Here is a 26,918-nt window from a genome sequence, read left to right as displayed (position 1 = left end):
AAGCTGTAATAGCAAGCCTTATGTTCCCACACCATAAATTTGACTTGCACTGTTTTTTTATTTACCTTCGTGTTTTATTATATTCTTCGAAATGTTTCATTATAAAGGAAGATAACAGAAGAATGAAAATTGAGTGAATTCCAAATTCATGCTTAAAAAAAGATATGCTTAACATGTATACATTAGCATATATATATGTATATATATGTATATATATATACATATATATATATATATTTGCATATACTCAGATAGCCCTGATGGCCACTTTCTGGATATTGGCAGCTTCCATGTAACTATTAGATGCAGTTGTTGTTAGTACGTCACTTGTTAAATGGTCCAAAAAATAGTCTAAAAAATAATGTTTAACCAGACCACCACATAGGTCCAGGGCAGTGGTTCTCAAATTTTTTGTTCTCAGGCCCCCTTTATACTCTTAAAAATTTTTTTGAAGACCCCAAAGAGCTTTTTTTGGGGGGCAGTTATATCTATCAATATTTACTGTATAAGAACTGAGATGATTAAAAATATTTTAATTTTTAAAGCCCATTCCATGCGACATTGGATAACATTTCAAAAGAAAAATAACTATTCTCTTGAAAAAATGTAGTGAAAGTTTTAGATTTTGTGTGACTTAATACAGAACAAATTCTCACATCTGCTTCTTCATTAAATCTGTTGTGATATGTTGCTTTGATTAAAGTATATGAAGAAAGGAGTTCCCATCATGGTGCAGCAGAAACAAATCTGACTAGGATCCATAAGGACGCAGGTTCAATTCCTGGCCTCGATCAGTGGGTTAAGGATTCGGCGTTGCTGTGAGCTGTCGTGTAGGTTGCAGACATGGCTCAGATCTGGCGTTGCTGTGGCTCTCGTGTAGGCCGGCAGCAACAGCTCCCATTTGACCCCTAGCTGGGATCCTCCATATGCTACAGGTGGGGCTCTAGAAAAACGGAAAAAAAAAAAAAATGCGTAAAGTATATGAGGAGAACCTGGGCCTACACAGATCACGTAATTGGAAAAGAGGGTGTTTTAACAGGCTTTTCAAATAATTAAGAATATGCTTCTTTGATCCCAACAAGTGGTAGTTTCTTAAAGATTAGTTGCAATATCAGTGAACTTTTTTTTTTTTTAAACTAACAGACTTTACTTTTTAGAGCAGTTTGAAGTTTTCAAAAAAAATTGAGCAGGTACTACAGAGAGTTCCCATATACCTTTTCCCCCACTCAGTTTCTTCTCTTGTTAAAGCTTTGCATTAAGTGTGGTATGTATGTTCCAAGCGATGAGCCAAATGTGGCGTATAATTCTGTGGGTATTGACAAATGCATGTAACCACCATTAGTTTCACTGACCTAAAAATCATTGTGTTCCATCTACACAGCCCTGCTCTTCTTCCCTCGAACTTCTGGTAACCACTGATCTTTTCCCGATCTGTAGAGTATCACCTTTTCCAGAATACCTTACAGTTGGGAACATAAAATATATACCCTTTTCAGACTTGGCTTCTTTTACTAAGCAATATGCATTTAATATTCCTTATGTCTTTTCGTGCCTTGATAACTCATTACTTTTTATAGCTGAATAATATTCCATTGAGTATATTACTGTGTGTTATCTATTCACATTTAAGTGGCTGTACCATTTTGCATTCCTAACAGCAATGAATGAGATTTCCTATTGTTCCACATCCCTGCTAGCATTTGGTATTATCAGGTTTTTTTTTTTTTAAATGTTAGCCATTTAATACATGTGTAGTAGTATCTCATTCTGATTTGCAATTACTGAGTGACGTATGATGCTGAGCATCTTTCCATGTGCTCATTTGCTGTGTTTTCTTTGGTGAGGTGTCTACTGAGATTTTTTACTCATTTTTTAATTGGGTTGTTTATTACTGTTGAGTTGGACGAGTTCTTTGTATATTTTGGATACTAGTCTTTTATCAGATATACGTTTTGTAAATATTTTCTCCCAGTCTGTGGCTTGTCTTTTCCATTCTCTAAAATCAAGGGCCCTTTCATACTGGTACAGTTTGGTGTCACTGCCTTGATTTATGCCCAGATACCAGCAGTTTCACTCACCATTGTTGTGTAACATCAGTGCAGGTTTCAACACAGAGAAAAGGCAAGTAGCATCTTGGTATTATTATAAAGATAGTTTTAATTTTATGGGCACCCCTGAAAGGATCTCAGGAATCTCCAGGGCCCCCAGACCACACTTTGAGAACCACTGGCTTAGAGCAAAGAGATGCAGCCCATACTATTTAGTTCAAGCCTTAGAAAGACCAAAGAGAATGAGACATCTCCAGTTCCCAAATGTGAAATGTGAGCTTCGTTTTCTGCAAAATGATTTAGAAAGCACAGAAGAAATATTATGCACTGAAGTCAGTGTTCTAATTCATTGGGCAGAGTCAATTTTGTTTAGATTTTTTTCCCCCAATGATTCCTGGCAGGATATCATTCTTATTTTTCAAGGAATACATCATGTGTGTATGCATGTGTATAAATATATCACCTAAAGTTTGTGAGACAATGAATGTCTCTTAATGGCCAAAAAACTGGTATATGATGCCTAGTAATGGGCTTATAATATATTTGTATATACGGAAAATATGTGCAGGCCTCAACTTTTTCCTTTCTTTGTCCACTCCTCCACCCATGCCCAACAAGCATAGAAATGGGGGAAGAACTCTAGCTCTGCAAACCAGACAGACCTGGATTTGAATTTTGGCTGTGTCATCTTGTTTACCTTCTCCGAGGCTTTTATTCTTGTAAAAGGGAAATGACATCATTGCCAAGGTTGTGAAGATTATATAAGACATAGGTAAAGGGTCTAGAACCTATAGGTATCACTCAAATAACCAACATCATCATCAAAAGTCATCCCTTGCGTTTTTAGCAGATCCATAGGCTGTTATTTTCTGGCTCAGATAATTATGCCTTAGTGTGTATTTACTGGAGAAAATACTTATGAGGTTTAGTGTGTATCTCTCTAGGAATACTATGTTTTCACAGGGACCAAAACCAGAGAAATAAACCAGGATTGTTAACCCCAAGCAGCAGGACTAACGATGTGAATGAAAACGGGAAGCAGCTGGAACAGAAGCTACGGATGGGACCATAGGAGGTGTGAGGTGCAAGTAATGAGGGAGTTGGGACCCATTCCAAGGCAACGGTCTAGTCATGGTCAAAAAATTTAGCATGAGAGCAAATGATGGGGTGTGTTCTAGAAGTAGTAGGAGCAGAGAATTGATGGCAAACCACCAGGGAAGGGCCACAAGGCTGTATGTGCCCAAACAGCATTCCCACATGAGCAAAATTCACTGTGTCTTCACTTCATCTAAAAGCATCTTAATGATGTTTTGGTGGTGACACATTACATACCTTCTCGATCTATTATACCTTCTCTAGTTCCAGGTTAATGCTGGGTCAGGGTTACCAGTAAATAGACGCACAGCACGATGTTATTTATGGAGACTCCAGACCCTCCACCAAGGACCACAGCTTCAGGCCACTGAGGTTTTAAATGCTTTTCGGTCTAAGAATGACTTTTATTGTTTCACTCCTTTCAGACATAAAGCGTGATCACTGTAGAACATCAGGAAGTTGAAATTACCCATAGTCCCAGAGTTAACACTGGGATTTTGTTGTGACCAATGTCCTAATCATATTTGCACCCATACCTGGAAAGCTAAGTTCTTTCCATTATAAAGTGCAAATACCGATGGAGAAGGCATAGATCAAGGCTTTATCAATTAATAAGCTAATTTTTATTAATGGGAGTTCTAACTGTTGAGATTTTTAAGTGGTAAGAATCTTTGCTGCAATTAAGCCCACCCTGGGTAGAGAGTGAAATTGCAGTTCAGTCGCAGTGCAGTTATTCTTTCAGTAAACATTTGTTAGCGACCTGCTAGGTGGCTTGGCACTGCTGAGCCCTAGTGATAGAGAAATGAAAAACGAGCAAAACGCCAAACAGCTGACTCCCTTGTTTATTGCAGCGTTGTTTTCAGTAGGAAAAAAATGACATTTATTAACAACCTCAATGTTCATCAGGAAATTATGGCACAGCTCTTCAATAGCGTTCTTTAACAGAATCAAGTAACAGGGAAAGTAGAGTAGATATACTTCTCCATATTCTTTCCGTTAAGTTTAACTTAAAACCCTAGGACGTTATATAGAAAATGAAAGAAAACTCTGAAAGGTGGAGAAAGGGCACAATGGCTTGGGACTTTGGGACCTGAGGGACCGCATGGCGGTGAGTTTCTTGAATTTTCTTTTTTGCCTCATACACCCCCAGACTTGGCGCTGAACAAGCTAGCAACCTGGCAGTGCCAACAAGAGCAAACCAGAAATCTCCCAACAAAAGCCTGCTCTCTCTACCCAAAGGATGGGGAAGGGAGCTGCCTAGGAAGACAGAAAACTTTAGACAACGTTAGGATCTGAATTCATATGTGGAAACCCTAACCCCCAAGGTGGTGATATTTGGAGAGAAGGCCTTTGGGAGGTAATTAGGGTTAGATGAGGTCATGAAGGTTTGGCCCTCCTGATGGGATGAGTGGCTTTATAAAAAGAGAGGAGAGAGTGAGAGATTGTTTGCTCTCTGCCAGGTGAGAACTTAGCAAGAGGTGGCTGTCTGCAACCCAAGGGGAGAGCCCTCCCCAGACATTGACCCTGTTACACTCTGACCTTGGATTTCCAATCTCCAGAATGGTGGGAAAATAAATTTTGGTTGAGCCCCTGAGTCTACGGTATATATTTTGTTATAGCAGCCCAAGCAGACTAAGATTTTTGTATTGAAAAGTGGGGTGCTGCTGTTAAAAATATCTGTGTATAGAAGCAGCTTTGGAACTGGGTAATGGGTAAAGGCTGGAAGAGTTCTGAGGTGCGTGTTAGAAATATAGAGTGATTTTGGTAATAGCTTGGACAGAAATGAGAAACAGGTGTTTGGAAACTGGAGGAAAGGCGATCCTTGTTATAATTTGGCAAAGAGCTTAGCTGAACTGTGTTCTACTGTTTTGCGGAAGGTAGACCTTCTGGATGATAAAATTGGACATTTAGCTGAGATTTCTAAGGAAAGCACTGGAGGAGAAGCTTGATTCCTCCTGAATACTTACAGTGAAATGTGGAAGGGGAAAGATGACGAAGGAATTATTAAGCCAAAGAGGAACCAGCACTTTGAGATTCGGAAAATTCTCAACTTATCCATCTTGCAGAAAATGAGAGAGGTTGTTCTAAAGAAAACACTGGGAGTGTGGCTGAGCACGTGTTTGTAAAGAGTCGTGGATGCAGTTCATGGACCTCATCAGCTATTTCAGCAGAAGCCATGAGTAGAAATGGGGTTATACCAGCAAAAACACTGCCAATTTGAATTAAAGGGCACATTAAAAAATGAGGTGACATGAAGAAAGGCTATTGGATTTGCTTGGATCTTCCAGGACAAGACCATAGAGCTATTTGGTTGGAAGTGTGTGCTATTCAAAAAAAGGGAAGAAGAAATCTGAAGGCAATTCAGAGATCACCTGGGTTTCAACAAGCCGCATGGCTTCTGACTGAGGCCTGGGGTATAAGGCCCCCTGAATCCTTGAGGGCAGGATCCCTGCCTGGCAGAGCCAGGAGGACCACTGACTCAGGGGGGCCAGAAGCAGAGCATGGAACCAAAGATTATCCTCAAGCCTTAAGATCTTAAGATTTCCCTTGCTGTGCTTTGGGCTTGCTTCAGATCCTTCATCCTTTCCTCTTTCCTGTTTCTCCCTTTTGGAAGAGAAATATCTGTCGTATGCCTTGGAGCATCTATAAAACACAACAGTTAACATTATGTTTTTTATTTTTATTTTTTTTGTCTTTTTAGGGCCACACCTGTGGCATATGGAGGTTCCCAGGTGAGGGGTTGAATTGAAGCTGTAGCTGCCGGCCTGTGCCACAGCCATGCCAGATCTGAGCCGTGTCTGCAACCTATTCCACAGCTCATGGCAACGCTGGATCCCTAACCCACTGAGCGAGGCCAGGGATCAAACTAGTGTCCTCATGGATACTAGTCAGATTTGTTCCCACGGAGCCACAATGGGAACTCCTAACATTATATTTAATGGTGAAAGACTGTAGCTTTTCCCTTAAGATTGAAACGCGGTCAGGATGTCTGTTCTCATCACTCTTCTTAAGTATAGTGCTGGAAGGTCTAACTGATACAGTAGGGAAAGAAAATTAAAGGCATGTGAATTAGAAAGGAAAGAATAAAAAGGCCCTAATTTGCAGATGACAGGATTGTCCACTTAGGAAATCCCAAAGAACTTGCCCCCCCCAAAAAAAAAACACCCAAACCAAACAAACAAAATCCTTGCAGAACAAATAAATGAGTTCAACAAGGGTGTGTGATGTATTTGATTTTTATATTTTGATTTTATATTTCTATATACTAGTAATGAACATATGGCTACCAAAATTAAAAATATACTACTATTGGAGTTCACACTGTGGCACAGTGGGTTAAGAATCCATCTACAACAGCTCAGGTTGCTGTGGAGGCCTGGGTTTGATCCCTGGCCTGGTGCAGTGGGTTAAAGGATCTGGTGCTGCTGCGGCTGTGTGTAGGTTGCAGGTGTGGCTCAGATTCAATCCCTGGCCTGAGAATGTCTATATGCCATGGGTGTGGTCATAAAATAGCAAAAATAAATAAATTTAAAAATAAAATACTCTTAACAATCTCTCAAAAAAAAAAAAAAGCCTAGGTATAAATCTAATAGAACACACATAGGACTTATAAACTATACAATATAAAGAAAGATAGCAAAGAAGGTCTAAATAAATTGAGAGTTATACCATCATCATGAATTGGAAGACTCAGAAAAGATGTAAATTCTCCTCAGATGGATATAAAAGTTTAAAGTAATTCCTATCAAAATCCCAGGAAGTTTTTCTTTTATAGATAAGAATGTTCTAACATTCATATGGAAAATCAAAACAAAAAGCCAAGTTATCTTCAAAAAAGAGGAATAAAGTGGGAGAAGTCCACACAAGTTCAAGACTTGCTCCATAGATGTAATGATTAAGACTGCATACTCTAGGCAATGAGACACATTAGACACATATTAATGGAATAGAAAAGAGGTTCTAGAAACAGACTGACAAGTAGGCCAAGGGATTTTTTACAAAGACGCAAAAGCAATTCAAAGGAGGAGGACCTTTTCAAGAAATGGTGCTAAAGCGAGTAGACAACCATAGGTAAAAACAAATTTTTAAAATCTCAATTTTCTATTAAAAACTCAAAAAGGATCACAAACTTAAATATGAAATGTAAAGCCATAAGGCTTTAAAAAAAATAGGACATTTTTGAAATGTATGGCTAGGAACAGAGTTCTTAGATTTGATACCAAAAATAGGGTCCGTAAAAGGAAAAACAGATAAATTATACCTCATCAAATTAAAAATTTTGCTCTGCACAGGACTCTGTTAAGAGGATAAGAAGACAATTCTGGACATGTTTCTACAGAGAAAGTATTTTTCAAGCCACATATCTGATATCTAGAACATATAAAGAATTTTCAAAACTCAACAGTGAAATAAGCAAAAATCCCATAAGAAGATGGCCAAAAGACACAAAGAAGACATTAATGAGGGCAGATCTTATGGGTCGCTAGGGGTTAAGGATGTCTGGGGTTGGGAGAAGAGTGGGAGTGCTTATAAAAGGACAGCCTAGGAAATCCTTGCGGTGAAGGAAATGATCTAAATCTTTTTTTTTTTTTAATTCAGTATGCTTTTAAAAAATTTTTTATTTAAAAATTTTATTGGCATATAGTTGACTTACGGTGCTGTGTTAGCTTCAGGTGCACAGCAAAGTGCAGTTATGTGTGTGTATACACACATGTATATACACATTATTTTTCAGATTCTTTTCCCATATTGGCCTTCATAGAGTATTGAGTAATTTCCCTGTGCTATTCAGAAGGTCCTCTTATGTATCTGTTTTATATACAGTAGTGTGTGTCTGCCACTCTCAACCTCCCAGTTTCTCACTCCCCCCAACCTGTCCCCATTGGTAACCATAAGTTTGGTTTTGAAATCTTTGAGTCTGTTTTTATTTTGAAATCTATGAGTCTGTTTCTATTTTGCAAATTCTTTCGTATCATTTTTATTAGCGTCTATATATTAGTGATCTCATATGATGTTTGTCTTTCTCTTTATGGCTTACTTAATCTTTAGGTCCATCCATGTTGCTGCAAATGGCATTGTTTTTATGGCCAAGTAATATTCCATTGAATATATACTACATCTTCTTCATTCATTCCTCTGTTGATGGACATTTAGGTTGCTTCCATGTCTTGGATATTGTAAATAGTGCTGCAATGAACATTGGGGTGCACGTATCTTTTTTAATTATAGTTTTCTCTGGATATATGCCCAGGAGTGGGATTGCTGGATTATATGGTAGTTCTATATTTAGTTTTTTAAGGAACTATGCTCTGCATAGTGGTTGTACCAATCTACATTCCCATCAACAGTGTAGGAGGGTTCCTTTTTCTCCACACCCTCTCCAGCATTTATTGATTATAGACTTTTTGATAATGGCCACTCTGGCTGGTGTGAAGTGACGCCTTGCTGTAGTTTTGATTTGCAACGAATGTTCTGCATCTTGATTGTATCAATGTCAATATTCCGGTTGTGGTGGTCCTGTAGTTTTATAGGATGTAGGTACCGTTGGGAGAAACGGGGCAAAGGATATATGGGGTTTCTCTGTATTATTTCTTACAATGCATGTGAATCTACAATGATCTCAAAATAAGACGCTTAATTAAGTAGAGAGAGTCTTGCTGCATGGGATATGACAGGTGTTCTAACAGAGTTCTCCAGCTTTGTCCCTACTCCAAGCCCTCCTCAGAAGACTGTTCAGCTGCTCGCCTTCAGTGGTCCCCCGTTGCCCCTATCTAGAGTATTCCATTCAGTGCTTATTGCAACTCTGTGAAGTGCTGTCAACCCCACCTCTCTGTTGAGGAACCTGAGGTCAGTAAGGTGCTCTGACCTGCCCCAGGCCACACGGGTGCAAAGACTCTAAAGCCCATGCCTTAAACCACCCTCAAGATGCAGGAAATCACATTTTAATTAAAGTGGGAAAAAGCATGGAGAAGAGAAAATGCTTCAGGCTTTCAGAGGACTCCGGTCGGAGCAAGCCCAATTTATATCTCCACCGGTCCCATCCTGCTTTGCTGGCTCTGCCCCAAAGGCCACTCCCTCCAGGAGGCCTTTCTGGAATTTCCAACCCAGGGACACCTTGCCCCCTCCTCTGAGACTCCCAGAACCTCGGTTAAGTGCAGTCTACACTGCCCACCCGTGGACCTCAGGGCCATGTGTCTATTGAAGATGATAAGCATGTACCCATGGGAGATCTGCATCCCATGTGGAATGCCCAGAGGATCCAGGTGCCAGCCCAGGGGCGTGGGCAAAAGCTCCCCAGACAGAGGCTGAGGACCATGGGTCCCCAGAACTATAGTTTGTCATTGCACAGAGCTCAAGAGTTAGGATGGGAGAGAAGGAAGAGGCTGACACTGTGCGCTCTCAGCACCTGGAGGGGAGAGGGTTAGAAAGCCCAGTCTAGCATCACCAGATCTGGAATTCAGTCATCTACAGCAAGGGCACCACAGTGCTTCCACTGTCCCGGATGGTGGGGGCTGAGACAGGCTCTGTCTGCATTTCCCACAGCTCTCACGCCCAGCCCTGCGTGAAATTATGGCTACGTTAACAACAACAAAGTCACTGCTTAGAGATACATACTAAAGTATCTACAGATGGGACAGTTCACGAAGAGCATTGAATTCCATGCCAACAGGTTTGGTTTGTATTTCTTTTTTTTTTTTTTTTGTCTTTCTTGTCTTTTGTCTTTTGTTGTTGTTGCTATTTCTTGGGCCGCTCCCGAGGCACATGGAGGTTCCCAGGCTAGGAGTTGAATCGGAGCTGTAGCCACCGGCCTACGCCAGAGCCACAGCAACGCGGGATCCGAGCCGCGTCTGCAACCTACACCACAGCTCACGGCAACGCCGGATCGTTAACCCACTGAGCAAGGGCAGGGACCGAACCCGCAACCTCATGGTTCCTAGTCGGATTCGTTAACCACTGCGCCACGACGGGAACTCCTTGGTTTGTATTTCGAAGGCAAAGGACATCTACTGAAGGATTTCAAGTAGCAGTGGCTGCAAGATCACATTTGGAATTTTGCAAGGCCGTTGGGATTTGTCCAAGTTATAGCAAAAGCAAGTCCTGAATGCAGGTTGCATTCTGTTGCTGCATCCCTTTGGTTCTCCTAAATCTGAAATGCCTCCTCAGTGCTTTGAATGTCTTTCATGAACTTGACATTTTTGAAGAGTCTGGCTAGTTATTTTGTAGAGTGTCTCTTGAGTTGGGTTTATCTGATGTTTCTTCAGGATGGGACTCAGGTTATGCATTGTTGACAGAAATACCCCAGAAGTAATGTGTTCTTAGTGCTGGATATCAGGTGATGTGCTCATTAATTGGGCTGCTAATTTAGATGACTTGGTTATGGTGGTACCTGTCAAGTGTCTTCCTTGGAAAGTTATTATTTTTCCTTTTGTAAGTTGTAAATTCATTCTTGTGGAGAGAGATTTTGAGATAATCATAAATAAGCTATTATTCCTCACATGTTTACCCTGTAGTAAGAATTAATGATTCTTGCTTGAATCAATTATTACCATGATGGTGGCCAAATGGCAATTTTCTAATTCCATCATTCCTTCCATACTTACTGGGTAGCTTTCTTTTGTAAGATAGAACTTTCCCTTCTCCTTCCTTTATTTATGTGAACACACACAGATTCATATATTATTGTATTCAGTGCATCCTGTGACCTCTAATCCTTCTGCATCATGTTTTAGGTGTTTGTTTTGCAAATAGCACGTGGCTAGACTCTCCCCCCGCCCGCTGACTTTATAACCTTTAAACTGTGAGTTTTATTCCTTTGTGTGAATTGTGAAACTAGTATACATGGATTTATTTCTAGAAAAAAAAAAAGATGTAGATCCACATGTACTGATGTAGAAAAATGTCCAAGATGTAGTTTTAAGGAAAAAAAGCAAATTGCAGAAAAGTGTGTCTCGTATGAGCCCATCTGTTGGGGGAGAGTCTGTGTTCATATAGTTCCATAGTCGTGAACACTTCTGGAAGGTTATGCAAGAGGGAGGTTAACTGGTTGCTTCTGAGGAGCTAGACGGGGCATGGAGGTCTACTCGTCGTTTTATGTATTAGTTGAATTTTAGTTTCTGTGAACAGATAATATTTTCTAATTAAGAGGCCCAACATCAGCCAACTGGAAGCCCCCAACACAGGACAGAGATGGAGGAACATTCGCACCGCGTACACTGTGAGGTGATGAGAGGACAGCCCAGGCGGGGTGCTCGAAGAACGGGGCAGAGCAGGGGTCGCAGGAGGCCCCCTGCAGAAGACAACCACTGAGTGCAGTTCCGAAATGAGGCATCTTGGCTTCATGGAAAGATTTTAGGCACTGGCATCAATCAGCCCTAGATTTGACTCGCTTTTTAGCTACTCATTAACTCTGTGACTTTCAGCACATTCTCCAAGTCCCAGGGGATTGTTGGGAGGATTAGAAATCATGATACATGCACACAGCACCAAAATAGTGCCAGCGTTAATGTTCCGTGTATTTTTGAAGAGCGTGTAGGTGTTAAGCAAGGGACAAGGGTGGCCAAGAGGGGAGGCTGTCATTCAGAGGAGGAGCATGTGGTGTATCGGACCCCAGCTTTGGGTTTGGCTTGCGAAGGGCACTGAATTTCATGTCAGCCCTTTGACGTCAGAGATCATCTTGTGAAGGATTTTAGAAGCAGCAATGGTTAGAAGATCAGATTTGTCATTTCGTGAGATCATTGGCAACCAATTGAGAGGAGGGGAGCTAAAAGTGGAGTGAGGAAGTCCAGTTAGATTGTTGCAGTCGTGCAGAAGGAAGATGAAGACCTGAACAAAAACGCTTGGCTCTGAAGGAGGTGGAAACATGAAGACCTATCCCCTGTGGATGTGAGAGTCAAGAGGGAAGAAGACCAAGTCCCTTTGTCTGAAGCACATTTGATAGGGTGATGGGTGCAGGTGGACGGCTGGAGGACGTAGATCTGGAGGAAAGAAGAGTCCTGCTTTAGGTATGTGGAGTTTCAGGTGTCTTTGGGACATATAAGCCCCTGGATATGTGGATGGTCAGAAAAGCAGTGATTAATTTGGGTGAGCAAGCCTGACAGGGCAACCACTTGGTGGGCATCTTGGTCTTAAGGGTCTAAATAGAAAATTGATTAAAAGTTCCAGTATCAGAGTTCCTGTCATGGCACAAAGGAAATGAATCTTACTAGGAACCATGAAGTTTTGGGTTCAATCCCTGGCCTCGCTCAGTGGGTTAAGGATCAGGTGTTGCCATGAGCTGTGGTGTAGGTCACAGACGTGGCTCAGATCCCGCATTGCTGTGGCTGTGGTGTAGGCCAGCAGCTACAGCTCCTATTTGACCCCTAGCCTGGGAACCTCCATATGTGTGGGTGTGGCCCTAAAAAAGAAAAAAAAAAAATTGAGGCCTGAGGGAGGAGGAGAGGCCAACGGATGATACCAGGAGGCTGTTGCTGTTAAAATAACCAAATAATACTAAATGTCTCCAGCAAAAACCTTAATTGTTTGTGTTTCTAAGGGGAGCTATTAATATAAGTGCTAAAACACATTTGGCAAGTGGTAGACGTTACCTGAAACTGATGATTACATTATTTCTTCTGATTAGAGATCTAAAGATATGGATTGGAGAGTAGCTAAGAAAGGTTGTTAAATCAGACAAGCATCCTGAGTGAAATATTTGAAAGCCCATGTTCAAAAACCTTCTGGTTCATTATGGTTCAGGGCAGCATCCAGATGTGGAGAATTAGGGAAAAATGATCAGAGTGGCACTGAAGAAAAATGAAGAATCCAGAATTGCCTTCCCAACAGGCACCCTATGTAACCAACCAACAGGATATCTAAGGTTATTGCTGCGGGCTGATGGTTTCCATGGAAGTTTTCCGCCTGGGTCTCCAGATAAGGGTCTTCACAGTCCACAGAGCCTCACAGATGGTTTGCAAACTATTAGGTGAATATATGTGTGCATTGTCTCTGGGAGAAAGACCCCCGAACCACTAAGGTAGCAATTGACTCTTTTCTGACTTCCCTCTTTCTTTCATTGATTTTCTTTTTTTTTCTTTTTTTTTTTTTTTTTACTTTCTTGTCCATGCCTTGGGCTTAACAGACCACAGAAGGAATTTGCTTACCCCATTGTCTAGCCCTGTTCATCCCAAATACGGTTGAAATGGCTAGTGACTCTTTGTCTAGTTCAGGGATTTCAAGCACCCCTTCCTCCTCCTTTCCTTCCTTCCTTTCCTTCCTTCCCTTCCTTCCTTCCTTCTTTATTACTCAATGAATTTATCACATCTGTAGTTGTATAATGATCATCACAATCCAATTTCACAGGATTTCCATCCCACAACCCAAGCACATCCCCCCACCCCCCAAATGTCTCCTTTGGAGACCACAGGTTTTTCAAAGTCTGTGAGTCAGCATCTCTTCTGCAAAGTTCATTCTGTCCTTTTTTCAGATTTCACATGTCAGTGAAAGCATTTGATGTTGGTGTCTCATTGTATGGCTGACTTTACTTAGCATGATAATTTCTAGGTCCCTCCATGTTGCTAAAAATGCTGGTATTTTATTCATTTTAATGGCTGAGTAATATTCCATTGTGTATATGTACCACATCTTCTTGATCCACTCCTCTGTCAATGGGCATTTAGGTTGTTTCCATGTCTTGGCTATTGGAAAGAAAAGCACCTCACCTTTAAAACACACACACACACACACACTAGAACCTTCTCTGAATTTTTTGTTTTAGCTAACAAAATCTTGCAGGGAGACAAGTTTAGAAAACTGATTTTAAAAATGAATAGCAGCTCTCTATGGACCCAAGTGTGGAAGCCTGGTCCCCGCCCACCAGGTCATCCCATAGACATATATTTGAGGTGTGTTTTAAAACCACTAGCATTGGAGTGGAGATCAAGAGAACTATTCCATTAGAGACCCTACAGGGAGCAGCATCACCCAAGGTGATGATAAGTCTCAAGATAAGTCTATTTCTGATCTGCTAAGCTTAAAATATTATCCCGAAGGGGCGGCTCTTGAGGAAGGAAAGGAAGCAAATTCTGGCCCGCCTGGTTAGTAGCTGTAGACGAAATGGGAGTGAAACTGATGTTGCAGGCTTGATATCTTCATCCGTTTGATCAACTTGACTTCATGCCTACTCGGCATACTGCATGTTGCAGCAAGCTTTCTCTCCAGAGAGGGCTGCTTGTGAGAAATTTAGAGTTTGGAGGGCTACATGCAAATCTGTCTTGAATGCTGGGGGAAAAAAACAAAAATCTTAAACTGCAAAACAGCAAAGATGATTTGTTATGAAAAGAGGATTTTTTGGTATATATGCATCTTCCGATGGCTACTGGATATTTAAGAAATCATTAGGAAATAATGTCAGCTAAAGTCATTAGTCCCTGTTGCATCTTAACCTTTTATTGACTGTCTGATGTGGGTATTTTATCTTAGGCGGCTTCATCCTCTCCTCAGGACAAAGGTAGGGCCAACCAGTCTTGCAGATTTGAAGGTAGTTGCAGCTGCTGCTACCAAGAGGAGTGCCAGGCCCTCCCTGGGCACCATGAAGCCACTTCCTTCCCCAGCCCCAAGTGAGGCCAGATGGCCTGTCTAGCTCCTAAAGGGCCAGGTTGTGTTGGGTCACCTGGATATTTCTGCTCCACTGAGCTTTGGTGCCCAGGTTGCAGACCTAGTTCCTGTGCTTCCCCATCTAGCTTTTTGATGGGTTCCATCACACACTGGGGCAAGGCTTTCTAACCATCTCGGCTCAACTCTCTGAAGCCGCCCTCACTGATGCTTTTATTCCCCATAAGAGCTCTAGTCCCTCCTCTTTCCAGAGATTTTGTCACCTGCCAGACTTGCCCCATCTCGTTCCCCTGCCATACCCTCTCCCCCTGCTTCCTCCCTGCCACCTGGCTGCTGTCCCTGGGCTGGTGGTTCCCACCCTGCTGCTGTCCCAGGCATTCATCCTCCCTCTCTTGAAGGAGCAGAAACTGCAGAAAGCATCACTTGGAGAGGCTACTCCTTTATCCCAGTGATGATGCCACTGCCTACGAATCTACTTGTCACTCTTCCTTTAAAGTTCATGTCACATTATTTTAAATATCTTCAGTGACCGTATTTCAGGGATTGACTTTTCAAATGGCCAGACATTATTCAAGGTCACGCACAGTAGCCAAGACTGTGATCAAACACAGCACCACCATTTGCACTGCCAAAATAAGATTGGATTTTCTTTCGTCATTTGTAATCTGGGCGCCAAAAGAAACTCTGCTAGGAGTTCCCATTGTGGCTCTGTGGTTAACAAACCTGACTAGTATCCATGAGGATGTGGGTTCGATCCCTGTCCTTGCTCCATGGATTAAGGATCTGGCGTTTCTGTGAACTGTGGTGTAGGGTCACAGACTCGGCTCGGATCCCACATTGCTGGGGCTGTGGTGGAGGCTGGCAGCTACAGCTCCGATTCAACCCCTAGTCTGGGAACCTCCAGTTGCCATGGGTGTGGCCTTAAAAAGACAAAAAAGAAGAACGACATTCTACTAGTCTGTACCCATGAGGGCAGGAACTGCATTGGTTCTGCTTGTCACTTTATGTTCAGTTTGGAAGATAGTAGGTGCTTAGTACTCTTTGTTGAGTGAATGAATAGGACCTCCAGAAGTGTCTGGAGCAGAAGCAGCTTCTCTTGAACAAGCAGATACCTCTCAAGACGCCGGCCACTGGCTTAGCACAGAAATCCTGATCCATCTGTTCTTCTCCCCTTGTTCCCCTGTGCTCACGTGGAGGCAAACTGCCAACAAGCTGCAAGCCCAGAGAGTTGGGAACAATTCAATCAGGAATGTCAGCCTTGGGATCATCCACATGTTGCAGCCATGTGTGCAGATGCTGTTCCCAAGGGAACTGGTGCAGAGGCTGCTGGTCAGCACCATGTGTCTAAGCCTTTCCATGATAAAGCATTATCACCAGGGATCTTTAAGAAATGTTTCTGGGTACAGCTCAGTGCTTTAGAGAGGTTTGTTTTTGTCTTCATGTGGTAGAATCACATCTGGACATTAGATACATTTCATCTAAAAATAGCATTTATCCAATTTACTGTCACTTGAGGAGAGAAACCTTTTCTTTTTTCTTAATGCAGACTCCACTTATAACTCTCTGCTGTCTGACATGGCTTGCTGCCATTTAATATATATATATATATATATATTTTTAAAGTATCAGGCTGTGTGTATATGTGCATGTATACATGGAAGTACAAGGAAATCATGGTTTTTATAGACGGAAAGAAAATATGACATCTCTTTCTCACTGCGCCATTTGTTTCTTTCAAGTCATCACTGCCCTTCCTGGGTACGCTGACAGGTCCTAAACTCAGCATCAGTAGGAACTGCAGAAGACTCTGCTGGGTAATGACGTTGGGGCCACAGGACATGATCTGGGGGATTTTCGCCTGTCTTCCGTTAGAATACATCCCCCTCCCCTCCCCCTCCTTCCCTCCTCCCTCTCCCCATACCCATGGCTGGTGGAAATTTCCAGGCCAGGGATCAAACCTGTGCCATGGCAGTGACAGTGCCGGATCCCGAACCACTAGGTCACCAGGGAGCTCCTGGACTGTCTTCTTGCTATCAGCGATTGCGTCCTCTCAGCCCTCTCTCATTGGGGTTTTAGACGTGGAGGTGGAGACCATGAGAATGGAGTGGAGAATAGGAGATGCAGGAAAAGGAGCGTGGCGGGGTGAAAGCACCAGGCTCAAGGAACCCTCTGGAGCAGTTGGCACACATCTGAACCAGAGACTGGAATGAAACCCGACCAGAGAAAAATCCCCAGGCTACTCCTTCTACCTAAGGCACTGATGTTCAGTGGATCGGAGTTGCTCTGGAAGGGGCTGACTGTGAGTGAAGAAGCATGTTCGTCTATGGCAGTTTCCCATTCATCAAGGCCTTGGTGGTTCTGGGGACCGTTCTGGGACCTTTCTTGCCCTGTGACACTGTCCTCTCTCCCTGAAGAGAACTCTGGCTTTTGCCCTTTTCCTCCAAAGGCACATCCCTATCCCCACCCCACCCCCCCAGTGGGATCACAGCTGTCATCAGTGTGATGGGATGGTTTCTGTCTCCCTTTTCATTGCACCTGCCCACCGGATGATGGGTCCGCCCTGTCACCATTAGATCATATTGCCTTCACACATCAAGGTGGCTTCCCCAGCCTCAGATGGGAGAGCCCGAGCTTGCAGTTCCTTTCCACGCTGCAGGGAAGGGTTGGATGGACTCCATTCACGTCCTCTACCCTTCTCACCTGTGACCTTCCACGTGGAATGGCAGAGAGGTCTTAGGGCTACAGCCTGAGCTATGGAATGGAGCGACCTTGGCTGATTCAATCCAGGACCTGGATATTGTCATACTGTGCAGGTGTGCGACTGGTTTGCCCACCGGGATGAGCGTGAACACATCAGCTCAGATTTTCTTCCAATGCACTCACACAGGGGCTTCGACTTCTTAAGCATCTCCAGCCCGTTCAGACTTTGGTCACATCTACCCTGAGACTGCACCTGTTGAGCCACTTTCATTTTGTGAAGTATTTTTATCAGTTTTTCTTTGGATACACCTTGGCACACATGAAACAATAGGCTTAATGTTTGAAAGAGGAGACTCTCGTTTGCCTTCAGTTAGTTGCACCCTTCATTTCTCAACTCTAAAAATTTAACAGATATGTGCGAATCATGGGTGGAATGAAATTAATTTTTACCGCCCACAATAGTTCATTAGTGAAATAAGGAAGGTATTTAATGGATTTGTGCTTAGTGTGCCTAAAATTATTTCACCATAATGAAAGGTCTTGAAAGACTAAGAAAAAGTATGATGACAGTTAAATTGCCTATCTGAACAGTATTACTGTAGAGCAGGAAAACACAATCTTAAAATAGCACATTGTAGAGCCGAAAAAGATGGAGAAATCCAGAAAGGAAGCACAGAGATGTGGCGACTGGAATGAGAATCTTTTAAAACATACCAACACGGTTCCTGTTCTTCCCTCGCACAGAGTCCAGGATTTTCACGATCTTTCATGCTTCCATTTGATTTTTGTGGGTGTATGACTTCAGTTAGACTCCTAGGCAAGCTCTATTTCTCTGCTTTAAAAAGTAAGCCTCCATCCTTCCCAAATGTACAGTAAAAATTTGTATTCGTCATGTTTGGAAATGTACTAATTAGGAATTTGATACTCTGGATGAAAAAAAAAAGGCCAGCAGGGCGGAAGGACAACAGGAGGGGATATTTAACAGACTTTCTCTCCCTCCTGTATAATGTCAGAGGCAGAAAGGATCTTAGCGGCCATTTGTCCAACACCCTCTTTTACAGATGAAGAAAAGGAAGCATAGAGAGGGTAAGTGATTCGTCCCAGGGCACACAGCCCGTGAGTGGCCAAATAACGATAGCACTTGAAACACCACTGGTGGCTTCTTTGCTTGACAAAGGCTCCCCAGCACTTCGGCATGAATCCATTTTTATAGCTGTGCATCTTTCTGAATGCATCTAATTGAAAGAAAATTCCTTGGACATGTCCTTGAATACAGACCTTGCACAGATAGGCTTTTAACACTAGGTCCTTTGCTCTCCATTCCAAGCCGGGGCGAGGGCGGTGAGAAGAGGTTCTCTGGCAGATCCTGCCTCCAGCCAAAGGGTAACAGGCATCTCTGGGTTTGTTAGGTCAAAGAACGTGACCCTCCTCAGAACTTCAGTCCCATGAAGCTTGTTGGGCTATGTCTTACCTCCCTCGGCTCCTCTTGACTCCAAAGGGGAAAAGTGAGGCAGAAAAGTCCAGTTGTCTTTGTCAGTCTCTGCTCACATTGTGCCAAAGCAACTGTTTGACTTTTCTGGTTTTCCAGTTGCTTGTGTTTTTATTGTCTGAACTTCAAAATAATTCTCATGACCAAGCGTTGCCTTATGGAAGGTCAAGAGAAGGGTGGGTGTGATCTAGAATTCAGTGTGTGCCTTGTCATTTTGTTCTAATGATTGAACAAATTGTACAGAGTGTTTAACTCTGGGCTGGGCATTGGGTGGGCAGAGGACAGGATTCAAAAAAAAAAAAAGGCCTGTGGGTCCTCATGCACAAAGAATTGTTAGAGGGAAAAATTATAAGTGGGTTACTGATGATGCAGTAACCATTTTGGCCAACCTTGGGCAACTTTGTAGAGTGGGGGGCATTGAGTCCCTTCTTCCCTCATCACCCAGAAGTAAAGAAGGGCTAACGCAGCTGGAACTGGAGTGAGGCACTTGCCTTGGGGACACAATTTAAGGGGGCACCAAAAATTAAGTAGTCAAGGTTTAAATAGTGCATTAAAATCTTAATTAAAGCCAAAAAAACCCCTTCATGAACAAAATATCAATATTCAAATAGAGGACAAGTATTGCTGCCTTTTCCCTTTTGCCTCAGGCTCTAGTATGGTTTGGCGTGGCATTTGGAGTAAATAGCCAGAAATAAAGCTGAATAAGTGTGTGTGTGAGAGAAAAAGATAAATCATAAAGCTGGAAGAAACCTTAGTCCCCAAAGTTTAGTCCAATGAATTTTATAGGTGATGAAACTGAGAAGTTAAATGTTTCAGCACAAGCCGATCACAGCTGTCTTTACAAATACTGAAGCTCAGGGCTCTTGACCAGCAGTCCTGTGGCTACTTACACAATAATGGCTTCCAAAGTGGAAGAAACGCAACTCCCCACTAAAGAAGGCCAGCTCAATAAATTGTCAGATTTGGGCATTTTAATGGGCCATGGACATAGATGTAGAGCTTTTAAAATAAAGATCCCAGAGCACATGTGTAGTCTCTCTTTGGATCCTGTGCTTGTAAGGATACCAGAAAAATAAGGCATGGCCTGGAGACCTAGTGCTTCTAGGGATGAGGGTAGGAGTGGTCTGTGGGGTCAGACGTAACTGGTATTCCCAATGCCCAGGCTCAGAGACCCACCTGGCTTTGGCCATTGAGGCAAATTCTTTTTTGCTTAGGTACGCCTGCTGCCTTCTTTGGCTCTGCTCACAGGGCCTTTTCTGATGTGGCTTTTCCTCACATTGGTGTGGTTTGACCGGAGGTTTGGATTCGTGCTTTGATCCCCCTTCAGCCAGAGGGAGGCCTACCAGTGACTCAACCCAGTCCACTGGAGTTTGACAACAGGGTTTGGGGCCAAGGTGCCAGCAGGAGAAAGAGTCCCTCTGCCTCCTTTTGTCCTCAGTGAGTACAGAGTCCTTCATGACCTTGTAGGAAGGAGTGGATGACAGAGGGAAGGTCTGATGTTCCTGGTGCTTGGCCCAGTTCAGAATCAGTCATACATTTCTCAATCTACAAATAACTATCAACATCCACTTTGGACAAGACTGGGATACAGGCCAGGTACACGGTGGTGATGGGCATTCCTGTTCCTTCTTACTCCTTCCCCATCCTAGTCTAGAGGGATGAACTCCATCCTGTGTGCACACGAGGGTTCTGAAAAAGGCAAAGGACAGTTGCAGCCTGGGGTTGTTCCAGATGCAGTTCTTTGCCCCCTGTGGATTTTGGCTGAGGTGTAGGTCCCATGCCTGCTGGGGAACTGGGTGAAGAGTCAAGGGTCAGTTCTAGTTAAGGTGATCAATGTGTCCTGGGTTTCTTGGGACTTTCCCAGCTTTAGCACTGAATGTCCCAAGTCCCAGGAAAACCTACACAGTTGGTCAGCCTTGGTGACCGGCAGCCAGTGGTCACTAGGCCACTTGGTGATCTCCAAAGTCATGATAGTGGGAGAGCATTTGACCTTCTCTCAAGAATAGGATGGAACCCCAAGTGAGTGGAGTAAAGGGGCAGATGAACTTGCTTTTCAAGTTTGGGCATGAGAACTCTGGTAAAACCTGTCCTTCAGCCTCTGATAAGAATCAGATGCTTTTAACCAGGGTCTGTGCTGAGGGCTGCACTTCCAAGAAGGAAGAGTTCTTACTACCCCCATGGAACTTGGGCCGCAGGCCAGAGGTGTCTCTTGAGGACCCTTGGGTAATCGGCAAGCACTGATTCTGGCAATAGCAGACTGGAAGATCCTGGGCATTTGATCCCTATCACCATTAAAATCAGGGTAAAGGGGGTGAGGTGGGAGCTACAGGACCCAAATCTGCAGGGACAGGGTTTCCAGCATGACGTACCCTCCTATCAGGCCAGCCACAGTGTATCTTCACAGTCACCAGACCCATCCTGTCCTTGGTCAAGGGGCAGGGCTGATGGAGGTGTGCAAGTGCATCAACACCTGCATGGCATGTAGCAATCTTGCACTTGGAATTTAAGAGGCAGCCTGGACAGAAAGGCAAGAGAGGCAATGAAGCCAAGTCCACCAGAGTTATTGTTTCCCCTTGCCACGTGTGTGTACACACACACTCTCTCTAGCCTGATCAAAGCATGGAGGACGTTAACAAGAATTTTTTAAAGTTTTAATTGATTTACAGTGTTGTGCCAATTTCTTCTGTATGGCAAAGTGACCCGGATATACATATATATACATTCTTTTTAGTCTTTTTCATCACAGTCTATCTCAGGAGACTGGATATAGTTCCCTGTGCTGTACAGTAGGGCCTTGCTGTTTATCCTTTCTAAATGTAATAGTTTGCATGTACTAGGCCCAAACTCCCAGTCCACCCCATTCCCTCCCCCATCCTCCTTGGCAAACACAAGTCTGTTCTCTATGTCTGTGAGTCTGTTTCTGTTTTGTGGATAGGTTCCTTTGTGTCATATTTTAGATTCCACATATAAGTGATATCATATGGTATTTGTCTTACTCTGACTGACTTAGTGTGAGAATCCTTAGTTGCATCCATGTTGCTACAAATGGCATTGTTTTGTTCTTTTTTATGTGAGTGGTATTCCATTGTACATATGTACCACATCCATTCATCTGTCAATGGACATTTAGGTTGTTTCCATGTCTTGGCTACTATAAATAGTGCTGCTGTGAACAGAGGGGTGTGTGTATCTTTTTGAATTGTCATTTTGTCTGGATATATGCTCAGGAGTGGGATTGCTGGGTCATGTGGTAGTTCTATTTTTAGTTTTTTGAAGCACCTGTGCTGTTCTCCATAGTGGTTGTACCAACTTAAATTCCTGCCAACAGTGTGGGAGAGTTTCCTTTTCTCCATACCATCTCCAGCATTTATTGTTTGTAGACTTTTTGATGATGGCCATTCTGACCTGTGTGAGGTGATGCCTCGTTGTATTTGATTTGCATTTCTCTAGTAATTAGTGAGGTTGAGCATCTTTTCCTGTATTTTTGGCCATCTGTATGTCTTTTTTTGGAGAAATGTCTATTTAGGTCTTCGGCCATTTTTCGATTGGGTTATTTTTTTCTTGTGTTGTTTGTATATTTTGGCGATCGAGCGCTTGTCTGTTGCATCATTTGCAAATATTTTCTCCCATTTCATAGGTTGTCTTTTCATTTTTTAAAATTTTTTTTGCTGTCCAAAGTTTGTAAGTTTGATTAGGTCCCATCTGTTTATTTTTATGTCTATTGCCTTGGGAGACTGACCTAATAAAATATTTGTACCATTTGTTTTGCTTATGTTCTCTTCTAGGAGTTTTATGGTGTCATATGTTAGTTATGTTTAAATCTTTAAGCCATTTTGAATTTATTTTTGCGCATAGTGTGAGGGTGTGTTCTAATTTCATTGATTTGCATGTAGCTGTCCAACTTTCCCGCACCACTTGAAGAGCCATCTTTTTCCATTTTGTGTGTGTGTGTGTGTGTGTGTGTGATGCTGTGGCATGTGGAGGTTTCTGGGCCAGGGATTGAACCCACACCACAGCAGTGACCCAGGCTGCTCTGGTAACAATGCCAGATCCTTAACCCACTGTGACACAAGAGAACTCCTCCCATTTTATATTCTTGCCTCTCTTGTCAAAGATTGTGTCTGGGTTTATTTCTGGGCTCTCTCTTCTGTTCCATTGATGCGTATGCCTTTTTTTTTTTTTTTAACACCATGCTTTTTTGATTACTGTAGTGTTGTAGTATGGTTGGAAGTCTGGGAGAGTTGTGCCTCCTGCTTCCCCCACCCCCCTCAGGATGGCTTTGGTAATTCTGGGTCTTTTATCATTCCATATACATTTTTAGATTGTTTATTCTAGTTCTGTGAAAAATGGCATCGGTGATTTGATAAGGATCACACTAAATCTGTAACTAGTTTTGGGTAATATGGCCATTTTAACAGTATTCTTCCAACTTAAGAGCATGGGATTATCTTTCCATTTCTTTGAATCTGCTTTCCTTTATTAATGTTTTATAGTTCTCAATGTATAAGCCTTTAACCTCCTTAGTTTTATTCTTAGGGTTTTTTTTTGGGGGGGGGGTGATTTTTAAAAGGTATTGTTTACATTCCCTTTCTGATATTTGTTAGTATACAGAAAAAAGCATGGAGAACTCTTATGGGAGGAATCAGACATGCGAAGTCCCAAATGAAGCCAGAAATGAGAGCAGAGTAAGTGTCTGTGTAGCACAAAGGGTGTGGGTGCCCAGCAGCTCAGGCCAGTTTCCACAGTGTTCAGGGTCTCCCTGAACATGTGCATGGACTGTCTTGACTCGGGGTATCTTAACCTCCAGCCATAACTTCCATCACAGGAGAATACACAAAGGCTGCAGAGGTTCCAAAGAGATTACGTACTGTAAGAGTGTCTGGCAAGATGGTGTGGTTATGGAAGGAGCTGCATGGAAGAATGGGTGATATTTAGATAGAAATATGGGGAGGAATAACAGATAAGGGGTGGACAAAGGCTCCGATCAGAGAGCCAGAGGTGGTTTAAAGAACCTGTACTGAAGCAGATAAAAGTCTTGATTGTCTTACAGTTACCAGTGGATATGTCTGATTGGGTCTAATTTCCCTTCCATCACTTCCTCCACTTTCAGATGACAAGGTCCATAAAGACAGGGCTATGTCTCATTCAGTACTGTAGCCACATAAGTGCTCAGCACTGTGGTTTTCCTATCATAAGTGTTCAGGAAATTTTTGATAAGAATGGAAGTGGAATTGAAGCACCAGCGTATTAAAGTTTAGGGCATATATGCTGCCTTGGGACAAAGAATGGCCACCATGTATATAAAAGTAAACCGCGTGAGGCAAAGTAAACCTAGTGACCGTCACATCAGTGGTGGCAAGTGCCCAAAATACAGTTGTAGATTATGTCCCTTGTCCATTTAAGCCAAGTTATTACAGTTTTAAAACTGACGCATGAAAAGCACGTGGACGTTATCAAGATCATGCACTTGCTTTCAAATAATACAACTTTCTCTCTTTAAAATTAGTCCATAAAATGAGAACATAAATTGTGTAAGTCAGAATGACCAATGTGGGTAAATTGGAAGGGCTTTGTGTGTGTAGCTTCTCAGTACTTTACAGGCTGGTTCTACATGAGGGCCAGCCCATCTTTATTTTAGGGCCATGAGCTGCTGGTGGAAGCATTTGTTATTTCATGCCTTCCTTTTCTCTTCCGTTCCTGTTGTTTTGCTTCATTCCTCACCTTCTACTACTCTTCTTTTCCCTTTGGTCTTTCCATATTAAAGGACTAATTGTTGCTCAGCCTTCTTGGTGTCACCCAGGAGACCTCAAAGGGAGACCACCTGGCCTGCAGGCTCTGAAACCTCAGAATATTGCTAAGACGGTTGGCTGGATCTTCTACTTTTGAGGAATATTTCAGCACCTTGTGGACAAGGCTTTTGAGCTCCATTTAAGTACCTTGTTAAGACCACTAAATGAATTTTATTGTTCGAAACACGAAGGATTCAGATTGATACTTCTACTAAGCCCTGCCTATGCGGTAGGCTTAGCTGGATAGAGGTGGTCAGGGATTTCTGTAATTTTTTTAAGAATGAAAAACACTTAAATTTGGGAAAGAACGTGGACTTTATCTCCCTAAATGGAATGGCTGCAGAGCAGCCAAACCTTTTCTATCTCCAGAAGGGAATTGTAGCAAGAGAATAGAAACTTTACAGGGAATGGCTGGTATTATCAAAGGCTTTTCAAAATAGACATGAAATGAATAACTTTGGGCCAGTTTCATTACCGCTTTGCAAGTTTACATTTTGTTTTTGTGTGGTATTTTTCTCCCCCTTGTGAGATGGTCACTAGGGCAGGCGAGCAAATAACCTTTATTTGGTTGAATTTGGGACTGAACATAATTATCTTATAATTTGGGTTCATAGTGCCACTTTTTGACAGTTATGCTATGAGCTTTTTGAGGAATATGGAGCCCACATGCTGTAAGCTGCTTCCTATTCAGTTGCCCTTCAAGTTATGATGTCTCAGCTGTCCCTTCCCCCGCTCCTTGGTACAAGGGCAGATGCTGCTGGAGACAAACCAGATGATCCCGTGTGGGGACCGCCAAGCTCTGGCACTGTCTCCTCTGAACAGACCCTTGTCCCCAACATGTTTTTCCAGAGGATTCCATGGACATGCATCTGAAGGAATGCTGCAGTTGGTAGTCACAGCAGGCATCCTGCATTTCTCCTGCCAGGAGAGTTGTGAGTAAATGGGAGTCTTGTAAATTGAGTCAGTGTTCCTAGCAACCTCCGTGACCATTTCAGAGTTGTTCCATCTTCAGGTCTAGGGGTCTTTGGTTGGCAACACTTCTTACCCAATCTATCCCATAGCATATTCTGTAAAGGAAGGTGATGAGCTGTAAAGAAACTCTTAACTGCACCAGGGGAGCACACTGCTTATAGAAATCCTTCTTTTAAATAACAATCATTTTTTTTTCTGTTCCTTCCTTATTGCCCTAGCAGAAATTTGGGTTAACCCTGAAGCAGACCTTGAGATAAAGGATTAAATGCAAATGATATCCAGGAAACACCAGTAGGAGAATGGAAAGTGACACTGGGAAGGGAAGGAAGTCACTATGAGGTCGTCATGGAGCAGGTGACTGCTTAGGCAAGCGGGGCTCAGTCCTGCCAGGGATCACTAGGGAACAGTGTCAAGACACACCGCAGATCCTGTACCACCTGAGGGCGAGGAACCTGGGGGTTTTATATACTGGCTCCTTCAGTCCCTGGGGGTGGCTGATCATATCCTAGTACTCTACCTCCTAGATGGGTAGGGGCTGTAGAAATCCAGGAAAGCTCTTGGCCAGTGTGTGCTGGCACTGGGAAGCCAAGCCCAATGCAAGTGGCTGCGGGCAGGACACCAACACATCTGCTACACGTAGCTGCTTAGAGTACATGTGAGGAGGTAGGCTCTCCATTGCTCCTGAGAATTACTTCTTTATTGGTGAGTGTCTTCTAGGTGCGTTTCCTGCAAATCAAAAAAAAAAAAAAAAAAAGGCATTTAGAGACTTACTAGGAAAGTGGAGTATTTCCTTCAAAATATTTTTTTTTAGTGCAGAAATACTAGGAGATGGAACCCACGGCCACAACCAATTAATATCAAGCCTTTTCAAAGTGCTCCCATCCATCTTTTTCAGTGGATGGAGGATACTGAAACAAACATAGAACCTTTATTCTCAAGCTTTTTATTCCACCATCAGTGGGTTTCCATGATGAGCAAAGGCTTGCCTCTTAGATGCTTTTTGAAAGTGCCTGCATATATTCCTAGATACCTCATGGACCATGGTGTGGCAGGCAGACCACCTGCAACTTGCCCAAGTGGGCAGGGGCCAAACAGAGGTAGGTCTTGCTGTTCTTTTTTTTTTTTTTTTTTTTTTTGTCTTTTTTGCCATTTATTGGGCCACTCTCATGGCATATGGAGTTCCAAGGCTAGGGGTTTAATTGGAGCTGTAGCCACTGGCCTACGCCAGAGCCACAG

At 42.8% G+C, this 26,918-nt stretch overlaps 1 protein-coding gene and 2 long non-coding RNA genes across 4 annotated transcripts in view; 1 reads left to right on the top strand and 2 right to left on the bottom strand.

Moving 5' to 3' along the window:
* Nucleotides 1-26,918, bottom strand: part of LOC146398066 (uncharacterized) — a 1,038,644-nt gene that overhangs the window by 656,099 nt on the left and 355,627 nt on the right. The window lies entirely within an intron of this gene.
* The window catches only part of LOC110256164 (uncharacterized), a 132,595-nt gene that overhangs the window by 97,992 nt on the left and 7,685 nt on the right, over nucleotides 1-26,918 (top strand). The window lies entirely within an intron of this gene.
* The window catches only part of LOC146398068 (uncharacterized), a 76,814-nt gene continuing 72,655 nt past the window's right edge, over nucleotides 22,760-26,918 (bottom strand). The window contains exons 2-3 of one of the 2 annotated variants that reach the window (XR_014821000.1): nucleotides 26,200-26,408; nucleotides 22,760-25,777 (exon numbers count right to left, since the gene is read on the bottom strand). This is a non-coding gene — a long non-coding RNA (uncharacterized LOC146398068). The remainder of the gene's footprint in view (nucleotides 25,778-26,199; nucleotides 26,409-26,918) is intronic. The other variant, XR_014820999.1, reaches the window with a different exon arrangement.

The sequence above is a fragment of the Sus scrofa genome, chromosome 12 (assembly GCF_054392235.1).
Source record: "Sus scrofa isolate SSC_HxYL_T2T_F1_AM1 chromosome 12, Sscrofa_HxYL_maternal_Yorkshire_Landrace_v2.0, whole genome shotgun sequence".
Lineage (NCBI taxonomy): Eukaryota > Metazoa > Chordata > Mammalia > Artiodactyla > Suidae > Sus > Sus scrofa.
Note: the sequence above shows the minus strand (reverse complement) of the source record. Positions and strands in the feature narration are given on the sequence as shown.